Raw genomic sequence first — 27,489 nt, 5'->3', positions numbered from 1 at the left:
AGGGGCTAATGTTCATTTATTCAATATGTCCATATGCTGATAGATGATGATGCATTTAATAAAAGATGGCAAAATTCTGACAGCTGGAATGTTTGTGAGGAAAGGGACAGGTTAAGGTTTGCTCTTGTGGCTTTAATACTGTCATTCTTTCATCTTGAACTATTTAATTTGGAAGCACTATGTTCTTCAAATGAGATAAGAATTTAGTATGCTGTGCATCTTCTCCTAATACATCTGCTGTCTAAAAAAGCAAGGTGGAAAAAAGCAACAAATAAACCCAAGGAAATTGTATCAGCAGCACTTAGTTTTACATCCCATTTAGTGCAAAGACAAAGCAAATCAGCCCATAACAGAAATAACCCAAAAGAAAATGAATGGATCTAGAGAAATGGCCTATCTAAAGCACTAAGTGGGATATAAATAAGAATTTCACTAGTTTCATAGGAGGATCCTAGAAACAGTCCTTTCCCAAGGTAAAACTTAAGTTATTAGGTATATTTCCCATTAATAGATGATATCCAAAACTGAGAACCCAAGTACTGGAAAGCTGGATAATGGTGACAGTGTAGATCACTATTCTGCATTGTAAATAATACATTATAAGGTCATTATTTCTTCATTTTTATCACCCTTCTCTGTGGTCAAATTCTTCCTTGAAGATCCTTTGGAAAAGAAAAAAAATTGTAGTTTCTTCTGTCTTGAGTCATTTGGCTGCAATAAGTTTTAACCTTATAAAGCAAAATAATGATAAAAATATAGCCTATCTCAGCAGAATCAGAAGACTAACAGGGAATTCACTGCATGCCATACAGAACCTAAAGCAGGTTTCCTTGTTTGCAGCCATCACTTAGAGCATACCCAGCTCAGTGGATCTTGCAGTGTACAAGGTATAATCTGGGCATTTCACCCACAGCTTCTGGAAGGAGCTCCTCTTTGGGAAATGAACTCGCATATGAGCAGCCACACTGGCAGAAGTGTGCTGGAAGTGGCACCAGTAATTCGTGAAGGTTTTGAAGATGACCTTTTCAAGAGGCAAATTTCTCCCATTCTCATGTCCCCTCAGTGCAGTGTTTTCAGCTAAATCAGGTTTGGTGCTCTCCTTCACAGGTTTGCCCCAGCCTCCTTGACTTTCAGAGCCATTCAGTTCTGTAAAAGTGCCTTGCTACATTATGCCAAGACAAATACCAGCAGAACTGTATCCATGCTAGGAAATTGCACCAGTGTAACTATAAACTGAGATAGTTAAATCAGCACTGTGTGTAGACATAAGTACTTTGCTGGATTTTAGTCAAAACACTTTAAAAGTAATGTTAAATTTTGGTTTTGTGCCAGCTGTGGGCCAAACCTGAACCACCTGTATTCATATACTATGCTCAGCCATTAGTACACTTCAAGTACATTCAAAGTTTAAGACAAGACAAAGTCCCACTGAAGTAATTTAAAACTTAAGGATATGCATCTGCTTAACCTCTTTCCTGACTCAGGAGGGACTTAAGCATGTACTTAGACTTACACACTAACATTTTCTGCTGAATAAGTACCTTTATTTTTTAAAATGGCAATCATGAAATTCTAATTTTGAAGGTAATAGGAAAATTCCTAGATTCATTCAGCCAAAGATAATTGCTGTTTGGAGAGCTTTACATGCTCACAGTAAGAAAAGTACGTTTATCCAAGGAAGAAAATACCTCTTTAAATGAGTACAACCTACAACGCAATATTATTTTTATTAACATGTATGCTGTAATGCTAAAGGCTGGTATATGTTTGACTCAACCCAATAATCACACAATGTAAATGATACTCAAACAAGAGCTTGAATTACTCTTTGCACTGCAAAGATTAATTAACCAGAAGGTTATTTCACACCATTCTTCAGGGCAAAACATATCATTTGCTCTAAGGCTACAGCCTCTTTGCTTTGCTAGAGTACTTTAAAATAGTTTTGAAATTTCGTTTTTGAGGAGCAAGGCAATAAATTATTCCCCAGGACATGTTAGGTAGTACAAATTCCGCCAGTAGAGCATCTTCAAAAGTTGTGAACTACACAGCTGACTCTTGCTGGGCCATAGGCCCTCCCAGGATTATCCATTTCAGTTAATTCCACTGGAGCAGAATTTCAGATATGTACACTCACATGAGCTTCACTGGCCAGAAAGATTACTGGTCCTCTCCCAAATGTGAGACATTTCCATCCAGTGCCACGCCCTCAGGAATATTTCTTCTTCCTCTCATGTTTTGTGTTTGGATGATTCTGTTTGAGATGATAATTAGGCCTGTGGAATCTGGTTTATGACACACCATTAAACACTTTTTTGTTCTTTCCATATGATGCACTGATATCTTTTCTGTGCTAAAAGGGTATCCAACAGCCTGCAGAAGAGAGGGCTTTATGAAATCAGCTTCTTATCAAATAATTAGATTTCATGGTCCAAGCTCTTTGGTAGGCTCTTGGGAGTAATATTTGTGTGGTACCAAAGGAATTCACATTGCTGTGTTTTCATCTCTGTTGTCTGGATGCCTCAAAACTGGCTTTTTAGGAGTGCTGGAATTTCATTCAAGCTGCAGCATGTGCTTACACAGATCACTGTGAGATTTTTCCCTTTCTATACAAAAGGCAAAACAACTTTTCAATTTTTATTTTTCCTTTCCCACAGCTCTGTTCTTCACTGAAAACATGATAATTCATTTGAGCAATGAACAACATGGCATTTTTACATTAATCCTTAATGTTATTGAAATGTTTAAACCTGCATATTTTTCACTGTCTCATACACCATTCTAATTTCTTTTACTCTGTTAAATTCAGACGTAATTTAGGATGGAAAAATACATTTTAGAATTACACCTGCAGCATGTAGTATAGTATGACTTTTTCAAGGCATGACAGTGATGTTTCTACAATCTATACATATTGATTTAGGCTGATAATAAACAATTTGATTAGGCTCTATCTATAGGCTGTCATTTCAATCACTGTCACTGTTCCAATAGAGTGGAAGGCAGATAGCAGACACATATGGCAAGATTTCTCAAAATAAAAACTCTGGCCTGATTAGAGCCCTAGGTTCAGTGAATTGGACAAGACAGCTCAGCTGCCAGGTTATTAACTCCCTCAGAAAATACTCTGCCTTTTCCCCGGGGCCAGCCTGAATATTCTGATCTGGATCGATAAGCAATCTCCGGTGTGTACAAAATGCCAGCTAGAATCATTTGTCTCAGTGCAGTCTCCTTACAAAGGATAAAACACCTGCAGTATATGGCCTTCTCTCCCTCCTCCCCCACCTTCCCCCTTTTAACTAATGACCCACAAAGAGGGAAGAAGTAACTGAATCTGTTCCATCATCAGGAAGGCTCTCTCAGGTTTGTTTTAATGATCACAATGGCTACCTTTCAATCTTACAAAAATTATATCAGTCATGGTTTCCCTGTGGCATGTTTATGTAAGTAATGTGAACCACAATGTAATGACAAGTGTACAGATGTCATTGTAAGAGGGCCCTTGGCAAGAAGATATCTCAGAATGTCAGAATTTTAATAAACCCTGGGCTGCTGGTAGGGTTCTCTTTGGTGGTTGTCTTTTATATTTGTAATGTGTGCTGTGATCTCCTGCTTGGGCCTGAGATTTTTCAAGAGTGTTTAGTAACAAAGGATATTTCACAATTGATTAGAGCAGAGTCATTCTTTTCCAGAGTGGTGGTGTTTTCCCAATCCATTACATATCTGTGGTTTTGTTTGTAGCAGTGCTGGATTGTAGCCATATAACTTGTACTTTCCTTAGATGCCAAAAAGGAGTTTTTATCAGTGAATTCAGAGCCTTTCAAAGCTTTTGGATGTTTTTTCCAGATGTTGACCTACTAATAAGCCCCCATTGACTCAAATAAAAATCAAAATCAAAGTTTGAGAAAACCCACAAACCTCCAAGTTTCTCCCCTTCACTGGTTATTTATTACACCTGGAGTCACAGGACAGAACCCCCTATTGCACAACGAGTCTGTAGCTTCACATGTCCCCTGCTGTTGAGAAACAAAAGCTGAATATCCTCAGCAATCTACATAGAATTTACTGAGCAAGTAACAGGTATAACACTGAATAGTAACACTGAATAGTAACACTGAATACCTGTTTCTGGGTATGGATTAAGTCTTTTGGGAACAGAGGCAAGTTTTGACTTATTTTTCAAGGCTGTAGACCTAGCTCCTCATCCAGCTGTTAATGACAGCAGCTTTCTGACCTCAGTTTAGGTAACTGTTCACATCTGTATGCCTATAAGATTTACCTTGAGTTCATGTAAACTGAAGATCCGTGCCTAGTTAAAAAATTTAATGTGTTTTATGTCATGTTTGCTTATGACAAATTATATAAAAGCATTTTATGTTTGTACTGCCATCACTTGGAAAAGGAAGGTTTGCATTTACTCTCTGTTCTTTACTGCATGAGGTGCCTTGTCCTCGTAATGTCAAGAAATTAGAATATTGCCTTCCAGATAGCTCCCTTCATATTTGCTAGCCAAAACTTCTGGAACTAAAGATGCTTTTAAAAAAGAACAATGTAAGGAACAACTTTAGTGAATTGATTTCCCAGTGTAGAAAGCACATTTCCTATCAAGACACTTATTAGAATGTTTATCTCAGAGAAAATGCACACAGTTTATATGAAAAGCTGATGTTATGTTAATTCCCATTATTATATACAGATGATATTGAGGAAGATGGAAGAAAGTGCCTTTAAACCAAAGCTGATGACATGTTTTTTCTTGTTTGCTACAGTTTTATTGTAGTGAAATATGTTCATTTTAGCAGTGGAAAACTGCCCTAAATAGACAGCATAAGAGCAATAAGATGTCACATTGCAGAGCACAATTTAAAAATGATGTGCTCTAGAAGTAAGGCTTTTAGACATTTTGGTTTATGTATTAAAACTTCCCACAAATTTGATTGAGAATGAGCCTTTGATGGATATTTGCTGCAGTTATGCTGCATTAGACTCGATTTATCCACCACCTCTCATTGTTGCTATTGATTGATTTTTAAATTAGATGAAGGCAATCAGTAAATACCACCCAATCAAGTCCTAAAAACATACAGGAGATTAGACAATTTAGGGTAATCAATGAAAATATTCTGTGATTTGCTACCACTCAATTTTGACCATAAATTATGACCATAACTTGCAAGTTAGTAAGCCATAAAACAAGTGGATGTGACAAGAAAAACTACAAGAAATGAATTAAGGAGATGAAGAGGAACCACTAGTGTTATCATTTAATGAGACAAAATTACTCTTTATACATATCTGGCATTTCTAGTTGAGTCTTGCCAACAGTATTGGAGTACAAGAGCACTAACGCTTCTCTTATTTTTCTAGGGTTTTGGTTTTGGGGATTTTTTTGCAATATAAAAACTGTTCTTTTGTGTTACAAATCAGTTTGAACAATAACTAATCTACCTAATTTTGTTGCAGCAAATAAATTAATGTAATTTTAGGTTTAAAGCTTGCTGCTTGCTAAAACCCGCCACCTTCATCTCAGGCACTTGCAAAGACTAATTTTAAAGTCACACTTCTACATGGTGTTATATTCTACAAACTTTAAAATGTAGCAAAAATTTAATGGTATTTTAGACCAACACTTTGAAGAAACTGTGCTCATACACTTTCTCTGTGATACATGTCACCCATTTTTATATTCTCACAACAGTCTCACTAGGAACTAATTCACCTATCTTAAAAAAATCTGTTTTAAAAGTTATTTACTAGTTGTAAATAGGTGTCCATGTTTTTTTCTATTTATGAACTTCACTATCTATTTGTAATTTCTAGGCAGTATCTGGTATTAACAGTTATAGGCTATATTGGTATGAATTGGTGAAATAAAGCAAAAATTTATCATAGATCTCCTCCCTTAAAAAAGTAGTACAGGTCTGATACAGCTGTGCAGCATGGGAAAATCTTCCTGGTTAATGCCTTTATGATCCTCTTTAGCATAAGGAACATTTGGAAAAGGAGACCAGAGTAATTTTTGGGAGTGTTGGTCATAAAAAAGGATGAAATTGAGATACTTTTGACAAGAGGAAAATTCATGTGCCTTTTTCTACATTAAACAGAAATCTCAGAGATCTGAAGACTTCTCAGGACACCTTGAGTGGTGATGAGATTGTAACAGAGGACAGAAGGACAGAGCACTCTCATGCACTCACACCCACTAAAATACTAAAGTGATTTTGTAGAGCTGCATGGTAGAGCAAGTCTTTTGAGAGCAGACAAATATAAAATGCACAGGTGAAATAAATATTGAAAATATTTGGATTTATAACTACTGTGATTTAATTAATTCCCAGTAAAGAAAAATTTTATGTTGCAGCAGAGAAAGCAAAACCCCCAGAGTCAGAAGAAAGCATTAGTGGCATTGCAAACAAAGGCATTATCAGCAAATACAGCAAATACTGTATCAGCAGGTGTGTGAGATAATCCAGAATTAGAACTTTGCAAGAATATCATGCAGAAATTCCAAATTCTTGCTGTAGTTGACAAACATATGGCACTACTCACTAGCAAAAAAAAAAAAAAGCAGTTGTTCTTAGGTGGTTCCTTTTTTAAAAGACATTTCCTTTAGCATAGGGTTTGAGAATCAGGATTTTCCTTATTGTGCATGTCTGTGGTGAAGTGTAACAGAATAAGTCCATGTAAATGCTGGGCCCTTTACAAAAACATGTTTCTCTCTGTTGAAAACACTCCCCACCTGAATTCTGAATTTAACATTAGAAAATGTCCAAGTCTGGTCTTTCACATTTTCTGTGTTGTTAATTACATCTAAGGCAATCCAGTTTGAAGGACCATGTGAATCCCTAATATAATACAACAGCTATCCCAGCTTAATTAATATTCCTTTTAAAAATATCATTGAAATCGACTTTTCTTTAACTCCTGCATTTTATCAGTTTCTATGTGTTCATAAGGTTTTAAGAAATAAGTAAATTCTGTTCTAATAATACCTTTTCTTCCTTCCACGTAATTTTGGTACTAGAGGAAGCTTCTGTGTCTTTCATCATTGGCATAATTTCTAAGTATGTACAATAAGACTGGAAGACACATAGCTCTCAAAGATAATATTCCTCCCTCTGCAGGTAACATTATTTCTGAAATCTGAGATTTTAGTTTAATTTGAAATCTCTTTTGAAAATACATTCCAGCTCATTTCTAAAAGATTCTGCATGTGATTGAACCTGTGGTAGAAATTTGCAAGATACAGTTAAATTGTGAAGGCAGGAAATGAAACAGCTCAGAATCTGAACGAAGTCTGGAGCATTTGCATTCCTATATTTAAATATTTGCCTGAATTACATGTGAGCTATAACTTTTCACTCACTGGATTTTTTTGCACTCTCTGTAAGTAATAGTGCTAAGACAAATCAATGTTTATACTATTGCAATATATGTCTCATGATTGTGTGAGTTAAAAAACATACAAAACCCCAGTAATCTCTAGTAAATGAGGACAGGAGAGGGAGAGAAAAAAGAAAACCTCTGACTTAAAACAAAGACAGGGACCTACTTGCAGTCCCTGATGGACTGATGCAATACAATGAAGCTGGTGTATTCAATATAACTTTTAGAATAATTGCCTGGGAGGTAACCAGAAGAAGTACATTTTCCTTTATCATGGTACATAAATAAAAGGGCAGACTAATTAATCATATAGCTTACTAAAAGTGCTTTTTATTTTGCCATTTAGTATGCCAGAAAGATCATTTTCTTTAATGTATATACCCAGTATTAACATGATTTAATCCATCATGTTCTGTATTATGAAATTACTTTGTTTTACTCCCTGATCCAGCTGAAGATCATTAACCCACACTATTTTCTAAGTCATACATCATTTGAGTGTATTACCTCATATAGCAAAAAAGCTACTTCCCTCGCTTATACACTCCAACTAAGAAATCATTTTTTCTGGATGTTGCTGACAAGAGGAGCTGTTTTCATTAGAAAGCAGATGGTTCACTATTTCGATTCTCTTTTACCTTCACATTTGCTCCAGCTCAGAGTTCTTTGCTGCCAGTTACCTCATTACCTCTCACAACATCCACGTCCTACATCCCCGACCCATCCATAAAATGTCCTAAACAAGCAAGGGCTTTGCCTTCCCCCAACACCTTTTTCTACTCTGCCTCCTCACCTGTTGTAAGTCAGGCTTCAAAAAGCAGTGAAAGAGAATCCAATCATCTGAGTAGGTTAAACTCCCACAGTTCTGCAGGTGTTTGCTAGCTCAGAGTGCCAAAGGCGTAATTTACACATTCAGGTTCTGAGCATGGACGTGAAGTCACACTGCTGATGAATTTGCCTCACAGAGCTTTTTAAGGCAGAATCTGATCTTCTATAATTTTGTGTAGTTTGCAGTTTGATAGTGATATTTTCAATGCTATATTCTCTGAGCCTGTAGGATGCACATTTTACTTGGGCTGCCCTGGGTGCCCTGGTAAGTGTCAATAAATAGTGATCTGCAAGGTAAATGAAAGGTGTGCATAACACAGTAATGGAACTTTTTGATTCAGAATGAAGACTGAATAGTTCCTGGAGAGATGTCTCAGTATTTTTAGAATAAAAAATTATAAATTATGTTTTAAAATAGAACACTTAACACTTGTTAAGTCTCAGGCTGGTTTTAGTTATCTCTAAGCATTTGCCTTGAAAAGTAGAATTTTGTTCTCATTAGGCAAGGAGAGCAAATGCTTCCCTTGCTTCTGCAGAAAGCCTCTTACTAGAAATTAAATCCTTAGAGGTAACCCATCAGTACATTCCTTCAGCTCCTCTACACCATGTTTTGGTTTTGATCATTCTATATAAGGATAATGATCAAACAATGTAGTAATAAATTCTTCCTGCTTTGTGTAGTTTTTTCTGCTTTCTATGATATCTATCACAAACTCCTTTTTTATTACAGCTTCGTGAAGTTTTCAGGGGGAGGGTTTCACTATTTTTTTTTGCACATACTTCATGACTCATGTCAAATTTACCTTTTATTATTACCTCTTACATTTGCCATGTGTAAAGATGTTACCTTTTTTATGCACACTGAAAACTAATACAGAGCTTGACAGAAATAAGAGGGTATTGGGAGGGGTATTTGATTTTGTTAATTTGAAGGACAGCATGTTCAGTAATCTTAAAGTGGTGGGATTTATTTTAAACAGTGATCTTTGTAGTTTTTAATGAAATTGAAGGAAGAATAAAGGCATGTAGTGAATGTGTTGACAAAATTCAAAGAAAAGATCACAGATTTGGAATTGTTCCAAACATATATGAACACGAAGGACAGTGTTTAGTTATACTTTAATAAACCACTTTACAAAGCATTCTGAATGAACAGGGGGAAAAGATAAATCTACAGTATTAAGCAAAGCCAAAGCTGGAGGTTAGCCTGCAGTTAATAACCATGCTCTGTTATACTATTTTTATGATGACACAATATTTAAGCTACTGAACTTGGCACCACAAACAGCCATGCATGTTGTACAGAGTGAAGAATATGCAATTGGTTGAGCTTGATTTCTGTCTGTTTTTAGCATCCATTCTGGATTCTCTCTGCTGAATGCAGCCTCGGCATGAGGCTGGTTTATCCACCCTGAATTAACCTCACAGCCATAACTCAGCTGCAAATAAAATAGAGCAGAAATAGGAGGTGCAGGTGCTGCTGCTGGCACATCATGAGCCAGAAACTGAAACAGGTAAGGCATAGAGATTATCCTCTGCAGGAGGAGCTGGATGCAGCTGCCACTGGGGCTTTAAAGGCAATGCCTTTACACAGGGGAGTCTTTGTTGCAGAACTTTAAGCACCTCTCATTGGTGTGGACAACATTGCCAAAGTGATGAGAAAAGAGAAAACTGCACAGGCTTCTGCAGAGAGTGGGTTATCCCACACTGAAGTATGCGCAGTGTCAGAATTTACTCCAGTAAACAGAGAAAGGATGGACTTTTTGCTTTGTTCCTCTGAGTGCTCCCCAGAATGATATTTAGCATTGATGTCACCCAAGCCAATTTTTTTTTCTGCTCAAGAAAGCATTTGAAACTACCAAATTGTGTTGATGAAAGTAATTATCAAAACTGAAAAAGGATATAACAACAAAAAAGTAATACTGTGAACTGTTGGTATGAAACTTTGTTTTTCATATAAATAAGTTAGTGGCTTTTACTTTAACAGTGTGAACTTACTTAATATACACAAAAGTTTATTTTCTAGCCTTTATTTTGTCCCTACGTTAATGCTGACAGTATAACCACAAAACTTTATAAAGAATCATATCCTGGTAAAATAATTCCAAACAAAACAAATGAGAATCCATGGGGGAATTATAGCATAGGATCTTGATAAGCCAAAATAGAAAACTGTAAAGTATACCAGGTGTCATTGTAGGATTTGTGTGTGAGTGACTGTATAGAGTGCACTGACACTCCTGATGTTCAAATAAATCACATGGACAAACTCCACCTGGTAATCTATAGGAATAAGTTAAGTACATTCTCCAAAATTATATCAAAAGCAGTTAAAAATGTAAACCATTAAAATGTGATAGAATAGCACTTTATTTATAAAAATGTCATTTGCATTTTTGAACACTGTTTAACTTCCATGCTTGTTTTGCTGTTTTTGAATAACAAATTGACCATTTCAAATTCATAATGAGGTATGAAATAAATGAGAGGGTACTGAGGGTGAGTCATTCATTAATCATAAGCAAAACGGGGACAAAATCAAGGACACAGGAGCACAAAATGTAAAAGTAATAGGTTGCATAATCTTTGTATTTAATATTAACTACATTATGTTTTTCACATGAGTTCTGAGAAGTTGGGTTCTTTATGTTTACATGAAACTAATCCAAGGTAAATTTTATTTCTCAATATTATTTTGTTCTAGAGGTTGCCCTCTTTTTAATAAAGTAGAAGACAACAAATCCTAGCTTATGACATTGTTATGAAGATTTAATAGAAGGGTTAGGAGGAACACTGAAGCCTACTGAAACTTTTGATTTAAGATATTCCACTTTTGACTAGAATGCACCAAACCCTTCTTGTTTGTCATGGCAGATCTCCCATTAAGGACATAAATTCACCTGGAATTTGTTGTTTTGGCCAAAATAAGTTATCATTCATATTCATGTGTCAGAGAAGGACAGAACAAGAACTATTATTCAAACCATTCTGTCTCTATCCTTTGAGAGTTCAATCCAGAGTGATTACACAATGTGCAACAAGGTTGTTTACAGTTTGCAGGTAATGTATTTAAATAGTAGGTGTAGCTCAAATAGACATAATAAAAATAATTTGTTACCCTATGTCAGATTTCAACCAAAAACCACAAAATAAGCTAGATTGTAATAAGGCAAGGTGAATTGGTGGCACATCAGGGAGTCAGCTCATTTCAGAATCACTAAACAGATGCATCTCTCTGTTCCATATCCATTCATTTGGATGGAGCTGGCATTGATGTTAGTCTTTGTTGTTGTTGTTGTGGAGTTTACTGGACAGAGAAGGAGAAAGAAAGGAGAAAAGTCAGAGTGAGAGCTATGCAGATAACTTGCTGTTAGAACTGTTGTATTTTGTGGCCCCCAGTGTGGTACCCATGGCCAGCCCCATGAGCTCTGTGTGTCTGTAGGTCTGTCTGTGTGGGGCTGACCAGCACTCCTGGTAGCCACGTGCTGGAATCCCAGTACAGCTCCCAGCCCACACAGCATGGGCCACACCAGGGGCTTGGTGCTCCATACCAGTTTATCCTTCTGCACACAAAAAAAATGGACATGCTGGGCTGATGATGCCTCACTTGAGTCCTGTGGGGGTCACAGGGAGCAGCGCTCCATGTCCAGGCACAAGAGCCTGATGGAGTCACTGGAGCCAGGCACAGCTGTGCCCTGGGGTGCTGCCCTGTGAGCTCAGGTGAAAGCCTGGCTCTGCCTCAGGGTCTGAGTCTGTTCCTGGCTCTGCACCAGGGGCTGGGGTCTGTTCCTGGCTCTGCACCAGGTTCTAGGTTTGTTCCTGTCTCTGTACCAGGTTCTGGGTCTGCTCCTGGCTCTGCACCAGGGTCCGGGTCTACACCTGGGTCTGTTCCTGGGTCTGTTCCTGGGTCTGTTCCTGGCTCTGCACCAGGGTCTGGGTCTGTTCCTGGGTCTGTTCCTGGTTCTGGGTCTGTTCCTGTCTCTGCACCAGGGTCCAGGTCTGTTCCTGGCTCTGCACCAGGGTCCGGGTCTGCACCTGGGTCTGTTCCTGGCTCTGCACCAGGTTCTGGGTCTGTTCCTGGCTCTGCACCAGGGTCTGGGTCTGTTCCTGGGTCTGGGTCTGCTCCTGGCCCTACACCAGGGTCTGGGTCTGCTCCTGGCCCTGCACCAGGGTCCGGGTCTACACCTGGGTCTGTTCCTGGGTCTGTTCCTGGGTCTGTTCCTGGCTCTGTACCAGGGTCTGGATCTGTTCCTGGGTCTGTTCCTGGGTCTGTTCCTGGCTCTGCACCAGGTTCTGGGTCTGTTCCTGGCCCTGCACCAGGGTCTGGGTCTGTTCCTGGGTCTGTTCCTGGGTCTGGGTCTGTTCCTGGCTCTGCACCAGGGTCTGGGTCTGTTCCTGGTTCTGGGTCTGTTCCTGTCTCTGCACCAGGGTCTGGGTCTGTTCCTGGTTCTGGGTCTGTTCCTGTCTCTGCACCAGGTTCTGGGTCTGTTCCTGGGTCTGGGTCTGCTCCTGGCCCCGCACCAGGGTCCGGGTCTGCTCCTGGCCCTGCACCAGTGTCTGGGTTGTTCCTGGGTCTGGGTCTGTTCTGGCTCTGCAGTCAAGCAGGCCCATGCTGCACTCCCGATGGAGGAGCTGCACTTGAGCTGCCCTGGTTTGTCCCCACTGTCACACGCTGTGGCCGGCACCCTGCAGTGAGGCCCAGCCCCCTGAGGTGCTGCAGGGCCTGGCTGGAAGGGCTGGAGCCGCCATGGCTGAGGGGCTGCCCTGTGACCTGGGCTCTGACTCGTGGCAGTCCCTGCTCACACCCTGGCCCAGCTGTAATTAATGCATGTTGTCTCGGTGCACAGCAATGTCTGACTAAGCAGCTGCCTGCATTTAGGCTGTAAAACAGGAATTAATACAGCAGTGGTTAATATTTAGTTAAAAATCATGATTCCTCAATATTTCCGTTCATAATTTTTGCGACTTGAAGCAAAGTTCTGTACGCAATTCTGTATTGAGGGAAAAACTTTTCTGTTGGTTAAAAGCACAAATTCTACCAGCTCTCTTTGTTTTCCATTAGCCTGGATGAAGAAAGTATCTTAATTTTTAAAACTCCCATTTAACTAATTTCCTACCTTCTCTGCTCCAACATATCTACATTTTATAAATTGAATTGGTGCTATTTTCACACTGTGCTTAAGGTGTTTCTTCCTTATATGAGAAGCTATATATAAGCTGCAAGGTGTTAAAGCCAGTAATTGTTGGTGGTGTTTTTCTTTCTAAAGAAATATAAAGGATATGATCAATGAATAGACTGATATACAATCAAAACTGAGCAATTTGCCCAGATTGCTGAAAAATCATACATTCCACTAAGGCCTGTGTAAGTGGGGAGATCCTCATGATATATTTACCTTCATTGTAGGTGTAGGTGGTTGAAGTGTGGTGCTCTGGTCTAGATTCCAGAGCAAATAGGTTACCTATGATATTATTATTCCCAGGAATATATTGCAAAGCAGTGCCTTTCTCAAGCAATGTGGGTAAAGGGTTCACTCTGTCCCCTGTGGTCCTCTGCTTGAATGCTTTTCCCAAGCTCCAGATCAATCTTTAACTCCTCACTTTTAAATTAAGATGAAATACCATGGAGAAGAAAGGGAACATAAATACTTCAAAATTCTAGGAAATAGGTTTTTTCACTCTTCCCTCTCCTAAGCAAGACACTTAAAATTAAGAACCCCATGGAGTCTTCTCTCTGCTGGACCAAGTATTTCCACATTTTTGGAACCAATTTCGATTTTTTCAGCAGAATTTTTTTTTTCAACAAATATTCTAGTTTTTTGACCGAGTCTTCAGTCTTCTTTTTTTTACAGAGACATTTTGCTATGTGCCTGAGAGGTCTGTAAAAGTAGAAAATTTCAAAAAAAACCCAGTACCATCAGAGGAATGTTCCTTTTATAGGTACCCTGCCCTGGTCTTTGCATGGTGTCTTGCACAATTAATCCCTCTGAATCTGAACTGGGCTTCCTCTGTACCTCAAACCATCCAGCTCTGCAGAGCTGCTGTTATTCTGCTGTCAGAGGCTGTTTCTTCAGCACAGGTGGAGGGTAACTGTATACCAAAAGTTAAAAGGTGCAAAGAGTTTGGCTTTTGGGGGGACTTGAACTTATTTGCATCTTCAGCATACTTGAAATTGCTGTTGAAATACCTACCTGTGTGTTCATGAAACGTCAAAGTTGAAGGAATGCATTTTAATCAAATGTTCTCTCCCAGGTTAATGATTAACACTGTGAGAATTCAGCCTGGTATTTACTGTATCATGACACAAGTAAATTGAACTCCAAGCAAGTAATTATCTATTTTTTTTTAAAGTATGCAATGCCAAATTATTAACTTTTGTGGCAGATGGGTGGTAAAAACAAGGGTCAGGCAGTACCCACGGAGTCTTCTGAGACTCCTTTGTTCATACCCACTGTACTATATAAAAACCAGTGTTCTTATAGAGGGCTTCCTATTTCCAATGCAATATCTAAATCATTATATACTTTTTTTAAAAAAAATACATCTCTGTCTTCATTATTGTATTAAAAATAATCCTTGCATTCTCTATCTATTTCTCACTCTTCATGATAGCAAACTGTACCTTCTGTTTATGTTTCAGTGGACAAATAATTCATCTATTTTCCTGACAGATTTTGGTATGATCACAAATATGTCAGCTCTGTGCCTATTAAAATCAGAATTTTCAGCCTTCTTAATTCTGTAGGAAGGGGGCTTTACTTCTCTAGAAAAGTAGTTATTTTTCTTGAAATGTAAATATTACCTTTCAGGAAAGATGTTGCCTAGAATATTCTGCCTGAAATGTGAATGCTTCAGAAAATTACAAGCATCTAAAATTTTCAGAATTTAGGTTAGAAGAAAAATACTTGGCCATTATCAACTCTCCCATTGTTAAGCCTGCATCTAGGCCTCCCAGTCTGCAAAGACTTTAAGGCTCTAATTCCATTTTGCAATTCCCAATTTTTTTTCACAGTAAGCTAGCACTGTTGAAAGGCTCAAAGGTGCTTCACCTAATTTTCCTTGTATCTCCAGACAGTATATGGCCAAGTTATTTAGATACAAATAAGCTTGAGAATATCACCAAATCCATTCTAATTTCATTCATGCCTTGGAGATAATAATTTAAAGAGCTAGTCACTGCTTGCAATTAAGCATGGAGAAAATAGATCTGTCCCATAATTTATGTCTGCAAAGGTTGGGCTGGATTTGTAATTAATGTTTGCTCCTTTTAATGAAATACTCCAAAGGTCTGCACTTCTGTCATTCATGGAGGTAATTTTTCAATTGATTAGTAAAATAATACTTGAAAAGTAAATGCACCTGCTTTAGCACAGAAATGTCTTAGTCAAGTAGAGACAATGATTGGAGTGCTAAAAAAATATCATTTCAATACAGTAGAGACTGGAGTTTTACTCCTCCAGAATTCAGAACTCCCACTAAAGAGAAAAAAAAGAAAAGGTAATTAAACCTCCAACAACTTCCTCAGCATGCTTTCATCCAGTTTAATTCCTGGGTGGTTTTCAGCATAGCTAAATACTTTTAGGAGCACACGCCTGAGCTGCAAGTGAAATATGCCTGGAAAGCATATGTTACAGCAAGACATAATTTTTATATTTGTGTACCTTAGTATTTTTGGAGGGCATGATCAAATAATTTCATTTTAGAAATTTGTTTTCATTTTGGATAAACATTTAAGATTTGACAGCTCAGTTGGATTCTATTCTTATTTCCTTTTCCGGATAAAAGATCTTCAAACCTGCAAAGTGGCAAGACTTAAAATGGCTGGAAATGTCCTTTCTACAAAGAACCCACTATCAAAGCAAATGAAATAAAATAACAAGCCATCTCTGCCTGTTTTCAGGAAATTGATAAGGGTTTTCTTTGAGTTAATCACTCCAAAAAGCGTGTTTGATGGTTTCTGCTGCTTTGTTAATTTAGTCATTGTGACCCAAAGTTTACTAATCCTCTACTCCCCAGATCTCACATTTTGCAGGAGTGGTATTATGGGAATTGTCTGTAAGTTGACCAGACATGATGCAGAGCAGAAGCCACAGTCTGTGCCAGATTCCTTGACGGCCACAGACATGGTGATCCCAGAGGTTTTGGACCTTGTGTCACCTGGGACAAGGATTTTGCTTTCAGAGACAGAAGCAGGAGAAGGGAACGTGTGGTGAGAGAAGCCCTTATCCAGTGCTCAGCCTCATGGAGCAGAGTGATCCTGACAGTGCAGCAGGGGATGAGAGCCATTAGAACACTTAACTTTAAAGATAAAAGTTTATAGCTTTAATGCTGCAGTTTGAACTCTTTGAGTCATCTGTAGGATCCAGCTCTTATTAAAGCATGAGCAAAGCAGCACCTCAGGACTTATAAAAACCTGCACCTTGAACTTAGTGTAACTCCCATTAAAGTCAATGGATGCTGAGTCAGACCTTAATTCTTCTTGCATCTTAGAGATTCAGAAGGTGAAAATCCTGGCACTACTGATGTTTTGCCATTGACCTCACAGGGTCAGGATTTCATGCTAAAAGCCATAAAATGGCACTGACATTTCGTCATCGCTGTCTTGGATCAGATTCATAACAGTGACCCAGGAGACAAAAATCTCCATAATCCATTACTACTGTGCATCTACCCAACACTGTCTCACCACCTTCTACCTTATTTTAAGAGAGAAAATAATCTATAATTTGAGCTGCCTTTATTTTAACTCAAGAGAAGAGGAATGGAAAAATCTTACTATTAATTTTTCAATCACACTATTTTACCCTTCAAAGCAAATTCTTGATTATTTTATATTAATTTAATTTGGAAATTCTCTTTTGGAAATGAAGGAGGTTTTGTTGGATGATTTGTTTTTAATTTTTTTTCCAATACCTCTTCAAAAAGGCTTTTTAGTAAAACTGGAAGGCAAATTTCAGATTTATAGCATGATTGAATGAAATGCTTATGATTAGCAGTGAGAACTATGAGAAGTTTATATAATTTCTTAATGATCCTTAACAAAATATTTAATTAAAGAGCAGCTGGAAAGATAATCTTGATTAATAAAAGGAAATCAGGGAATTAATTTTCTGTAATGTAAGAGTACTTGCAATTTGTGATAGTTACCACATACCATTAGCAGTTAGATACAATAAACTGATAAAATACAAAATTATTCTGCCCTGCCCCATTAAATTTTCAAGATTGCAAATGCAAAATATTGGCTGTGCATTACAGATGATAAAATTAATAGATTCCAAGTTCACAGATAAAAATGTACTGAAAAATACAATTTAAAATTTGTGTAGGAAATTTATATTATATGTAACATGGCTTCTTTGGCATAGGTCTTTGCATTACTTTGTGGCAGTCCCTTTGTCCAATGCTTTCAGTTCTAATTCTGCTTCTTTCCTTTGGCAAAGCTTGGTCACTTCTTAGCTTTGGTTTTATAAGTTTCATTGCAATAATAGTCTTGCTACTCTACTGGAATCAATGGGTTTGATGTCTTCAAATACGGGCATAGCTTGAACTGGGGGTGATCTGTTTACTAAAGCAGTAGATGTTTACATTTGGAAATTAAAAAAAAATGCTTGTGAGTTCTGTGCGAAATTTCCTTCCTTCAAACTTCTCTTTGTTAAATAACTTCAGATCTTGAGACATTAGGGGTATTCACATTACCTAACTTGGTTTCTCTGACCTCTTTCTGGAGAAGTCTATGGAGACTAATTTTAAAATCTCCCCTATGTTCCTAGAGGAAAGTGGTGTGATTATTCCTGCACTCTGAGAGCATTTCTGACTTTACTGGAGTAGTTTGGGCTTTCCACCCCCAGTGAGGCCTCGGTGTCCTCTGAGTTTTATGCAGTTGAAGGTCCTAGTCAGGAGTTGGTATATTATTTCTAAGAAATGCATATTTAAACACAGGTTAAGAGTAAGATTTTAACTGTTTGCTTTCCTGTTAACATTAATGAAAGCATATATTTATATGTTGTGCCTTTGAACATTAATTTCCTGGACTTCTCTAGGGATATAGGGGTTGGGTACAATGCATAGTTTTTCCTTGTTTTATTTATTAATGGAGGGGTATAATTTAGTAGCAACTCCCTTTGTGCACAATTTTTTCTGCTTTTTAAGTCACTTTATTTGTGCTGAACTTTAAGATGAGAATGAAGCCCTCTTTGTCTTTGTTGGGTTTTTTTTCTTAGAGCATGAAACATGTTTACTTCCAGAACACCGTGTAAATATCTCTTAAAGAGGTGCTTTGCAAATAAGCTATTATTGTACTAAAGAAAACATTGATTAGTTTTAAATGGCAGTAACAATTCAAGTGTATGTAAAGACAAGTGCATTTTCTTTTGAGGTTAAGCCTCTGAATTTAATAATTGAAGGAAAAAATACAATAAGATCTAATAGAAGAAGCTTCTGTGAAGTGCATTATGCAATTATGTCTGCCATAACTACAACTGCCTTTCCAGATCATAGCATGTTTTCTCCTCAGAGAAAACAAAACTATTTTTATTACTTGGGGTTTTTTTTGAAAAATGTACTATTTGGAAAAGGTTGTATGCTTTGTGATGATTCTGTTGATTCAGAAAACCAGTCTGTTGTTCCAGGACATCTGAAAATTCAAGACACCATTCAAGTGAATACAGTATGCAGCTGAATCAATCTATTTATTTTTAGCTTTGTCAAAGTTGTATTCAAATGTGAAAACTGTTTTAGGGGATATCTTTGTGACTTCCCTCAATTAAATCATGTTATGTTTTGCTTAACATACACAAGACCAGAATTATTAGAAGAGAGATTTTGGCTGTGTATGGTGCAGTTTAGCTTGGTGAATTGCATAAGTTATTAACTGCCTAGATTAGAGCCCAACTGTACTACTCACAGAACCTGTGTGCTGGAAAGATCCTGTGTGATGATTGTGCCTACATAGTCAACTTTCTTGCAAAAGGGAATACTATAATCCCTTCTTCGTCATCACATAAAATAGACCAAGTGGGATTAGAATTATAGTAGCAAAGATTCAGATTAGACTTTAAAAAGTAGGGATATTAACTAAGAGGTTGTACTGTATTAGGCTCAAAACTGTAATGAGGAAAGGTGGTGGGAAGGTGTTTGGTTTATGCAACTTTTTTTCTGTTAGTGGAAAGCACAGTCTGATCCACAGTTCAGAGAGCTGGGTGCAGTTCCAGTCAGAGGCACATTTAAATTGTGGTGGAGTAAAGGTTCCCTCGTATGAAAGAAGTGGCATGGTTAAAGCATAAACATGAAGTGTAAGTGTTAAGAATGACTTTCCACAAAGAAAGAGTCCCAAGAGTCCCTTCTTGTTCCTTGTGGGGTGTAGGTTGGGAAAGAGTGCTGCAGTTGGATACAACCATTTAATTAATGTGCATCTTGTTTGCTCAAATCGTGGCTGTAACTCCTCTGAGTGTTGCAGCTCTTTGTGTTTCATATCAAATTTTCTGAAGTCACTCAATCTGTTTTCCATGGGTGCTGGTGTGTTATACACACATGTGCACTTTCATTTGCAGTGATTTCTGATCTAGCATAGTTTTGTAAAGACCTCCAGCTCAGTAGTATTAAAGATGATAAATGAATACATAAATCCAAGGGGAAAGTACTAAAGTTAATAGTGAGGAGGTTTTTTGCATAAAATAATCCTGGTTTCCAATATTTTACAAAGTCCCTTCTCAATTAATGTGTGCTGATAAAGCTCTATTCTATACAACAATTTCCTCTCATCTTGTGACCCCATATCTGCAGCTTTTCCTTATGTCTATTCCTCTTAAAATCCAATTTTCTAGTTATACTAGTATTTATTAAAAGCTTGACTGTAAGGTCTTTGTTTACCCAAAGATCTATTTTTATCATAACTGTTTATAATGATTAAACCTCAACAACTTAAACACTTTACACAAAATAATGTATTTTCAATAAATTGAAATATTAACCAATCATATGTAATGGTTCAGTTCTAGCAAATGGATTGCTAGAAATCCTTAGGGTTTCATATAAATTGAAAACTGTATTGACTGACCAGGCTGCACTCGAATTGCATTGCATTTGGATCAAAAAGCATAGAAAAAGTTCTCATTATAGTTCCCTGACATTAATTTGAGCATTTTTATATGTGTGTCCTATTAAGTACTTTAAGTGCTTTTTGATAATTGTGCTTTGTAGTTTTTACAGCACTTCAGCCTATTCCCAGTTCAATTTCCTCTTTTATCCGATGTTTGAAATATTGATTTCTGACAGATAAAAGCAAACCTTATAATCTCAGCAGCATGCAATAAGTGAGTAAGAGGGGGCTACAGAATGCATCAGGGAATGGTCATATTTGAAACCGTCTTTGTTTTATTACATTTCGTCAACAGAATTTACTTACTGCTTGCTGGTATTTATGTAAAAGCAGGACTCCTGATAGTCCAGTGATATTAGCAGCTCCTGGTATACTTTTGCATTTAGTAAGATAAAAGAAGAAACTCCCTTGGTGGTTGATGATTGCAGCTGCTTAAACTGCTGTCAACTGGCTTGAAGTAACTGTGATTTATCTTCCTCAGATTGTGCAGCGTTGTGTCCGTGAACTTCCAGAGTTTGCATTAAAAAGTGACAGAACATCAGAGTGCCAGAAGCTTCTCATATTGTGGCCCTGAAGGTAAAAGCAAAAGAAACTCTCTTGGTCTGTGTTTGGGAACATTGTCCAAAATCTCTGCAAAGCTCTTGTGACATGAAAGAGATCTTTAAGAAATGGGTTGGGATTTTGAGCATGGACTAATTACAATTAAGAGACGCTAAGGAGTAGCACTGGTGCTTTGCATGTTTTCAGGGTGTTTCTTCTGTAATTTCTAAAAACTAGAAAGAGAAATCCAGTCCAATGCCATGAATAGTTAATAGTATGCTAAGAATTCAGTTTGCATTTATTTCCTTTTCATTATCCAATGTAATCCAATGTCTCACAAGTAACATTGCATTAAACATTCCTACTCAGCTCCATCAGCACCCACAGTAAACGAGCAGAATATACAGGGAATTAGCTGCAGTATTTTGTCTGAAGTCACGAAAATTCAGAATGCTGTTTTAGAAGGCGAGGGAAGTTCCTCAGGTTACACAGTACCTTTGCAATCAATGGCAAATCCTATCAAAGTGACAATGGAAGAGTCTCCATCCTGAGCACCAGGTTAGGAGGAAGCTGAGTATCTTTCTCTTGAGGCATACATTTCTAAGAGGGATTGATGTACTTGACAAAACAAGCAGGTGAAATAAAGGAGGGAGAAATATGTTTTTTAATAATGTGGACATTTTTAAGATGAACACAGAGATTTTATTCAACCCCAAATTAGCAATTGTTAATTCAGAAACATTTTTTTTTACTTAGTCCTAGAAACACTTAAAATGACTACCTTGCAACTAGATCTTCCCACACCTGGGTATAGAATGGTTTTCAAACAAAAGACTTTAAAAATGCTATTTTAGTGAATTTTGATTATTATGGACTGGAGCTGGAATTCTGCCAGTCAGTTAGCAGAAGTTTACTCTCCAATCAATTCAAGTTTTCATTACTAAGCAATTAGTGTTTAACGTTTTAAGTGATAAGCACTTAACTGTGTTCTGGAAATAGTGGGTTGGTGGTAACAAAGCCTGACAGTGTTCTGAAGAATGGCAGGCCTGGAAGAGTGATTTGGTTAAGGCTGGCAGGGAGAAAAGGTCTTCTGAGCTCTACAGGGGTTGATCAGAGGGCTGGTGGAGCAGAGCTTGGTTGGTGGCAGAATGTTCTAGAGATGTGGTGCCTGTAGGGAGAGAGAACAGAGGAGTAATTAGGAAGCCTTGTTAGCCCAGGACTTGGGTTTAATATGGTCAGAGTCAGAGCTTCAAACACAAGGATTATGGTGCATGGCCCAGCCAGTCCTCACTCCATCCTGATGCTGACATCAAGGTATGCCACGATATTCACATGTCATATATAAGACACAAATACATCAACAAAATATTTCCTTCTGTTTTGGAATATGCTAGCTGCACCCCACCCAAATTTTGTGTCTCAAACAGACTCACACAGAAATGTGTATATGTGCAGGTTACTGTCCTGTATGTTCCCATATATACAAGTACTAATACAAAGATTCTGCAGTGGGTGATGTAACTGTAGACAATCTCCATTAGAATTTCAAAGGAGCTACTTAGCATTTTTCATATTGGATAAGTTATTTACAGTTCACTATTTAAAGGAAAAAGCATTGGAAAAGGTTTATCTTCTAATAAATCAAGACCATTATGGCATCAAGTCACAAAGCCTGAAGGTATAGAGGCAGTTGTAGAAGCTGTGTCTTGCAAAATATTATGTATATTGTATTATATTGGGTAGCTGAATTAAAAGGGCTTCTATGAAGAATTATAAACAATTAGAAATGGAAAAGTACAATGTGGAAAAAATAGCACTGATAATTTTTGGTTGGGGTTCTTGTGGGACTCAGGTTGGGAAACAAACCATTGAATACATCAACTGATATTTTCTAGTGGCCTCTTTGAATCTGACACTGTAAATAATGCTGCAGGCATGCACATTCCAGTAGTATAGCTGATAGAAATATCTAAATGCTTTTATCTCTGAAATTTTATTTTAAAATTTAAACCTCAGTGTTGCAACTGACGGCACTGAACACATCAAACTAATGTTGGTAAAACTCTGAGGTGTTGACCAGCTTCACAAGACTAAACTGTAATATACCTAACCTTGTATATGGGAAGGATTTTGTTGTCCTCAAACATCTATTTTGTTGCTTTATTTGATGGGAGACAATGTCTTTGTGTAAAACAAAGAAAATTAATCAGAGATAATTCATCAGACAAGCTCAGAGCAAGTTCAAGTATGCAAGTGCCTGTGATTAAGTAGACATGCAGCTACCTATTTAACCTAAAATATCTGTAAAGGAAATCTGTCTAGATTTTCTAGGACTTTTAAAAAATAACGTTGTTTCCAGTAATGAAAAGGAGTGACAGTGCTTCACCAGGTTCTGTTTCGGTGCTAAATAAATTTTAAAAAGCCCCCAAAAGAAAAGCATTTAGTTACACACAATGAGATCAAAAGGCTGAGTTCAGCTAGTTTTGTTGTTCCCAGCTCTTTGTTTCTGAAATTTTTTTAAGTTCTGCTGAAAATTTTGGAATGACATTTTGGAGAGTTTCAGCACAAATGATTGGAATTTCTTGGCGTAATGCATAAAAATCACTTCAAAAGGCCTAGTTTTGGTCTTTTGCATCAGAGGTTTGAAAGTGTAACAATACAAACAATTTTTCACTGCTTACACATTTTTTGACCATTTGAAACAGAATTTCACATTAATCCGTACAGTCATTACATCTGTGCACAGAAGTGTTCATTACAACATTGCTAATAACTTGTGCCCTCTGTTGCACAGTCAAAAGAAAACACTGCATTTTATGCCCCTCTGAAACACACACACTGTGTACACTACAGGCATTTACTGCAATTTTTATCACTATGTTTTCTGTTTTGGATGACTGCTGTAAAGGGTCAGAGGAAAAAACTAAGTCACCTTCATAGATGTCTTCTCTCACCTTGGGCTCTCTGACCAGCTGTGATTTATATTCCTATGTACATAATATAAGAAAATGAAGACATTCTAATGACAGTAAATGTTATTTAGGGTAAGTTTACTTGCTCTGATGATTTTTACTTACCTGAGGAAGACAGCTTTAAAATTTTACCTGAAATTTTAGATCAATTTTTCACTACAACTAAGGCATTTTAACAGGACTATTGTTAATAGGACTAACCCTCTGGCACTCCAGTGGGATGCTTGAGGAATCAGTGCTCTATGTGCTTGTTTGCAAGACTTTTTAATATTTCTTTGTAAAAGTAAGGCAAACTGATAATATTAGTATATGTTTATATAATTAAGAAAGCAATTTATCCACTTCACAGTGTGGGCACATGCACAGCCTGCAGCCCAGCACTCACTGTGCCAGACCCTCAGCCTGGAGCTGCCCCACAGCTCCTGTGCCCCAGCTGAATTCCTTGTTAAACAAAGTGTGCCAAGTGTCAGAAGGATGACATCAGGTACAGTATGCTACATAACCAAATGACAATATTTCTCTCATTTTAGCTCCTTAATACCACCTTTAGCTGAGTGGGAAAGAACACAGATTGCATGACCTTGGAGATGCTTGTTCCTGCATTTATTATTGAACAAATATGGCTTTCAAAAGATGAAATGTATTTCAAATATCAAATATCTCCCTATTCTGAGCTAAATGCTGCCTTGATATGCCCTGTACACCCTAAGCTGACAGATGTGAAGTACAAGTAAGAGCAGAATTTGACCAGCTAAATTTAACGTCATAGGATTATGAATACTACAAGAGCCATGGATTTTCTAAGCATAGAATGCTACAGCATGCCTGAATTTCTGCTTTCAGATTTAGTCCTAGATAGTCTGGTTGTAGGGCTAGGCAGTAACAAAGCAGCAAAGGAATATCTTTATTCTGTGGTAGAGATCTTAAATGTACAGTGCTTAGAGAGCTACTCAGAGATGTACTGGGAGGATTCTATGTAAGTTTGCCCTTATATTTTAACCTTTTTTCCCCTTGCTTTCTCAAATATTTAGATTTTTTTTTTAATCTTTTGTTAGAAAAAATTTTAAAAAATATTCTAATTTCAGGATATATTCAGGAAAGGGTTCAATTTGCTTGAATTATTTAAAGATATAATGGGAGTTTTCTCTCACATTCTGGGGAAATGTTTTTAACAGTGTTTGCAAATGCAGAGCACATTGCTTCACTGAAATATTTGCCAGTGACTGTGGCAAAGGTTTTTCATGGTGGCCACTGTCATGGCCTGGTCTTTACTGCTCTTTACTGTAGAACAGTCACAGAAGCAATTGCAACACAAGATCTTGTACACCCACATTCTTCAGCAGCTGCATGTAACAAAATATTTTTTTTTTAATTTTTATTGCTAAAGAGCTGGAAGCAGATAGGGAATCTTCCAGTGAAACAGGCCCTTACAAGCTTTTCTCACTTTCACCAATGGTGGGATTTCCAGCAGAAAGTGATAGCAAAAGACCTCCTTTGCAACAAACTAGATGTAACTTGGTATTATTGCTTATCAAGTTGAAATCTGAGGATCCAATCGGATAACAGATTTTTCAGAAAGGTTACAGTGGTTTTTAGCTGTCAGTATTGATTAACAGAGTACATCTCAGATAATGTGTCTTTCATTCTTAACTTTTGGGTTCTCCTTCCCTTGCAAATGATTTGTGGGAAAAAATGGATATATTGATCACATGTCTTGTGAAAGAACTTTTAGAAAGTTCTTCTAAAAAAGAAGATTGACACAGATATGCCCAAACTCAGCAGCTCTTAGGTGGTCCAGGCAGTCACCTGAGATAGGAGAATGCAGACTCTGAGATTGTTTTACCAGAGCAAGAAGTGTAACTGGTTTCTTTCATTACCAATCAAATGAGAAAATTATTGGGTTGATGGATCCTCTGAGAAGTTATGAAGGTCATCCATCATAATCTTTTCCAAACATTCCATTCTCATTTAAATAAAAAATTTTTTCTTTCCAAAAGCCATCTTTCCCAGTGACTCTTCTTCCAGCCCTAGAGCTCCAATCTCTTGGGAAATTTTCTTAAGGGCTATTTTGGCTAAAAGTCTCTAGGTCTTTATTTATATATTTTTGTTTTATTGTAGATGAGCATATTTCTGGGTTTTTCCCTTTGTCTCTTTAGAAATGGATGGTTATTGGCCTAACATCATGCTAGTCATCCCTTACCATCATGTTTCTTGGCTGTGGACCTACAAAAGCCTGTTTATGCAACCCAAATCAGTCAGAAATGTATTCCCTGAGCCCCAAAGAAGATTATTGTCAAAATCAAAAGGCTTCACAAAATCACTTACCTTCCCTAGAGCACTTTCTTCATACAGAAGAAAAAAACTGCTTTTTTCAATATATGCAGAATAAAATGTTTTCATTTTTCCTTGCTAATTGGCTTCTTTTGAGAAGTACTGTTTCCCATGATAACGCTGTCTAAGACAAGCTCACCCTGCCTTTTCAGGAGGGCCCATTATCTGTGCTTTAGGCCTCTGTTACATTAGTGTTTGGCTTTTTGCACAGACATAACTTAAAAATACCTGTGTGGTAAAGGATTGTACAGTCCTGGCTTGAGTCCTGGCTTGTGCTTTGTGGTGTTACTGAAATATGAGTAAGAATCACTGGTGCAACTCACATAAAAATATGAGTCTTGTAGCTTGGAGGACAGGTATTCCTGACAACAAAAAATGTATTTGGCTATTAATGTTCCTAATTCAAAGAGGAAAAAAATAAAAGAGATATGGATTAAAAAAAAACTAAAATAAAATTGTCCCTGTTGTAAAAGCAGACATTCAGCTGTTACAAGTTGGCAATGATCCACTGGTTTCCACAGAGCTCTGCTGATCATGCCAGCTGAAGAGCTGACCCTGAATATTATCAAAGTTTTCTTGGAGGTGGCAGGAAAATAAATCCTTTACAATTTCCTCTTTAAGAACTCAGGATTTCCGTTTTTATAACTGCAAACTTTCAGAATGAAATGTGGAGCACAGAGACAGGCAGCACCACACTGACTGTGTTTGATTAGGGTAATCCTTTTTTTCCTTCTATGTGGTTACTACAGCCAAGCAATTATTTATCATACTTTCAATTGCTTGAAGCACTGTAGACTACAGGTTAAATATTCTCATGTCATTGTGAGCTTCTGCTCCAAGTTCTCATTGAAATCTAATGACTTTCATCTTCAAAAGAAATTTTAATGAGCTCAAAGTATCTACCCTTCTGCTTTAATTGTTACACTTCACATTCTGCAGATCAAAACCTCCTATTTTTCTTTTTTTTTTCACCTTAAAATGCTGTTGACAAGTTCTTTCCGGAGCTCTAAACTTCTGTCCACTTTTTATTGGTCATATTCATGTAGGATATAAATCCAGAAATATGCAACACATGCAGATTTAAACCTGTAACAGATCTAGTACTTACCCCTGAAGAATGGAACATGTGCCAGGCACTGTTACTTTGATTAGCCTGGGATCAGGGATGTCTCAGATGTGGGTGCCTGTAGCAGTCAAATAAAGCCATTAAATCAGTGGTAATAAATGTATTAGGTACAAGTACCAAGACTTTTCCTGGATTACTTGTGGAACAAAGCAGAGAAAAAAGTTTTTCTGTGCTTGTGTGTGAAGACAGCTACACATACACTGTTG

At 37.5% G+C, this 27,489-nt stretch overlaps 1 long non-coding RNA gene across 1 annotated transcript in view; it reads left to right on the top strand.

Moving 5' to 3' along the window:
• The window catches only part of LOC118691233 (uncharacterized), a 182,162-nt gene that overhangs the window by 100,784 nt on the left and 53,889 nt on the right, over positions 1-27,489 (top strand). The window contains exon 4 of the long non-coding RNA XR_004980982.2: positions 20,796-20,890. This is a non-coding gene — a long non-coding RNA (uncharacterized LOC118691233). The remainder of the gene's footprint in view (positions 1-20,795; positions 20,891-27,489) is intronic.

The sequence above is a fragment of the Molothrus ater genome, chromosome 12 (genome assembly GCF_012460135.2).
Source record: "Molothrus ater isolate BHLD 08-10-18 breed brown headed cowbird chromosome 12, BPBGC_Mater_1.1, whole genome shotgun sequence".
NCBI lineage: Eukaryota > Metazoa > Chordata > Aves > Passeriformes > Icteridae > Molothrus > Molothrus ater.
This window is presented reverse-complemented; position numbering and strand designations above follow the sequence as displayed.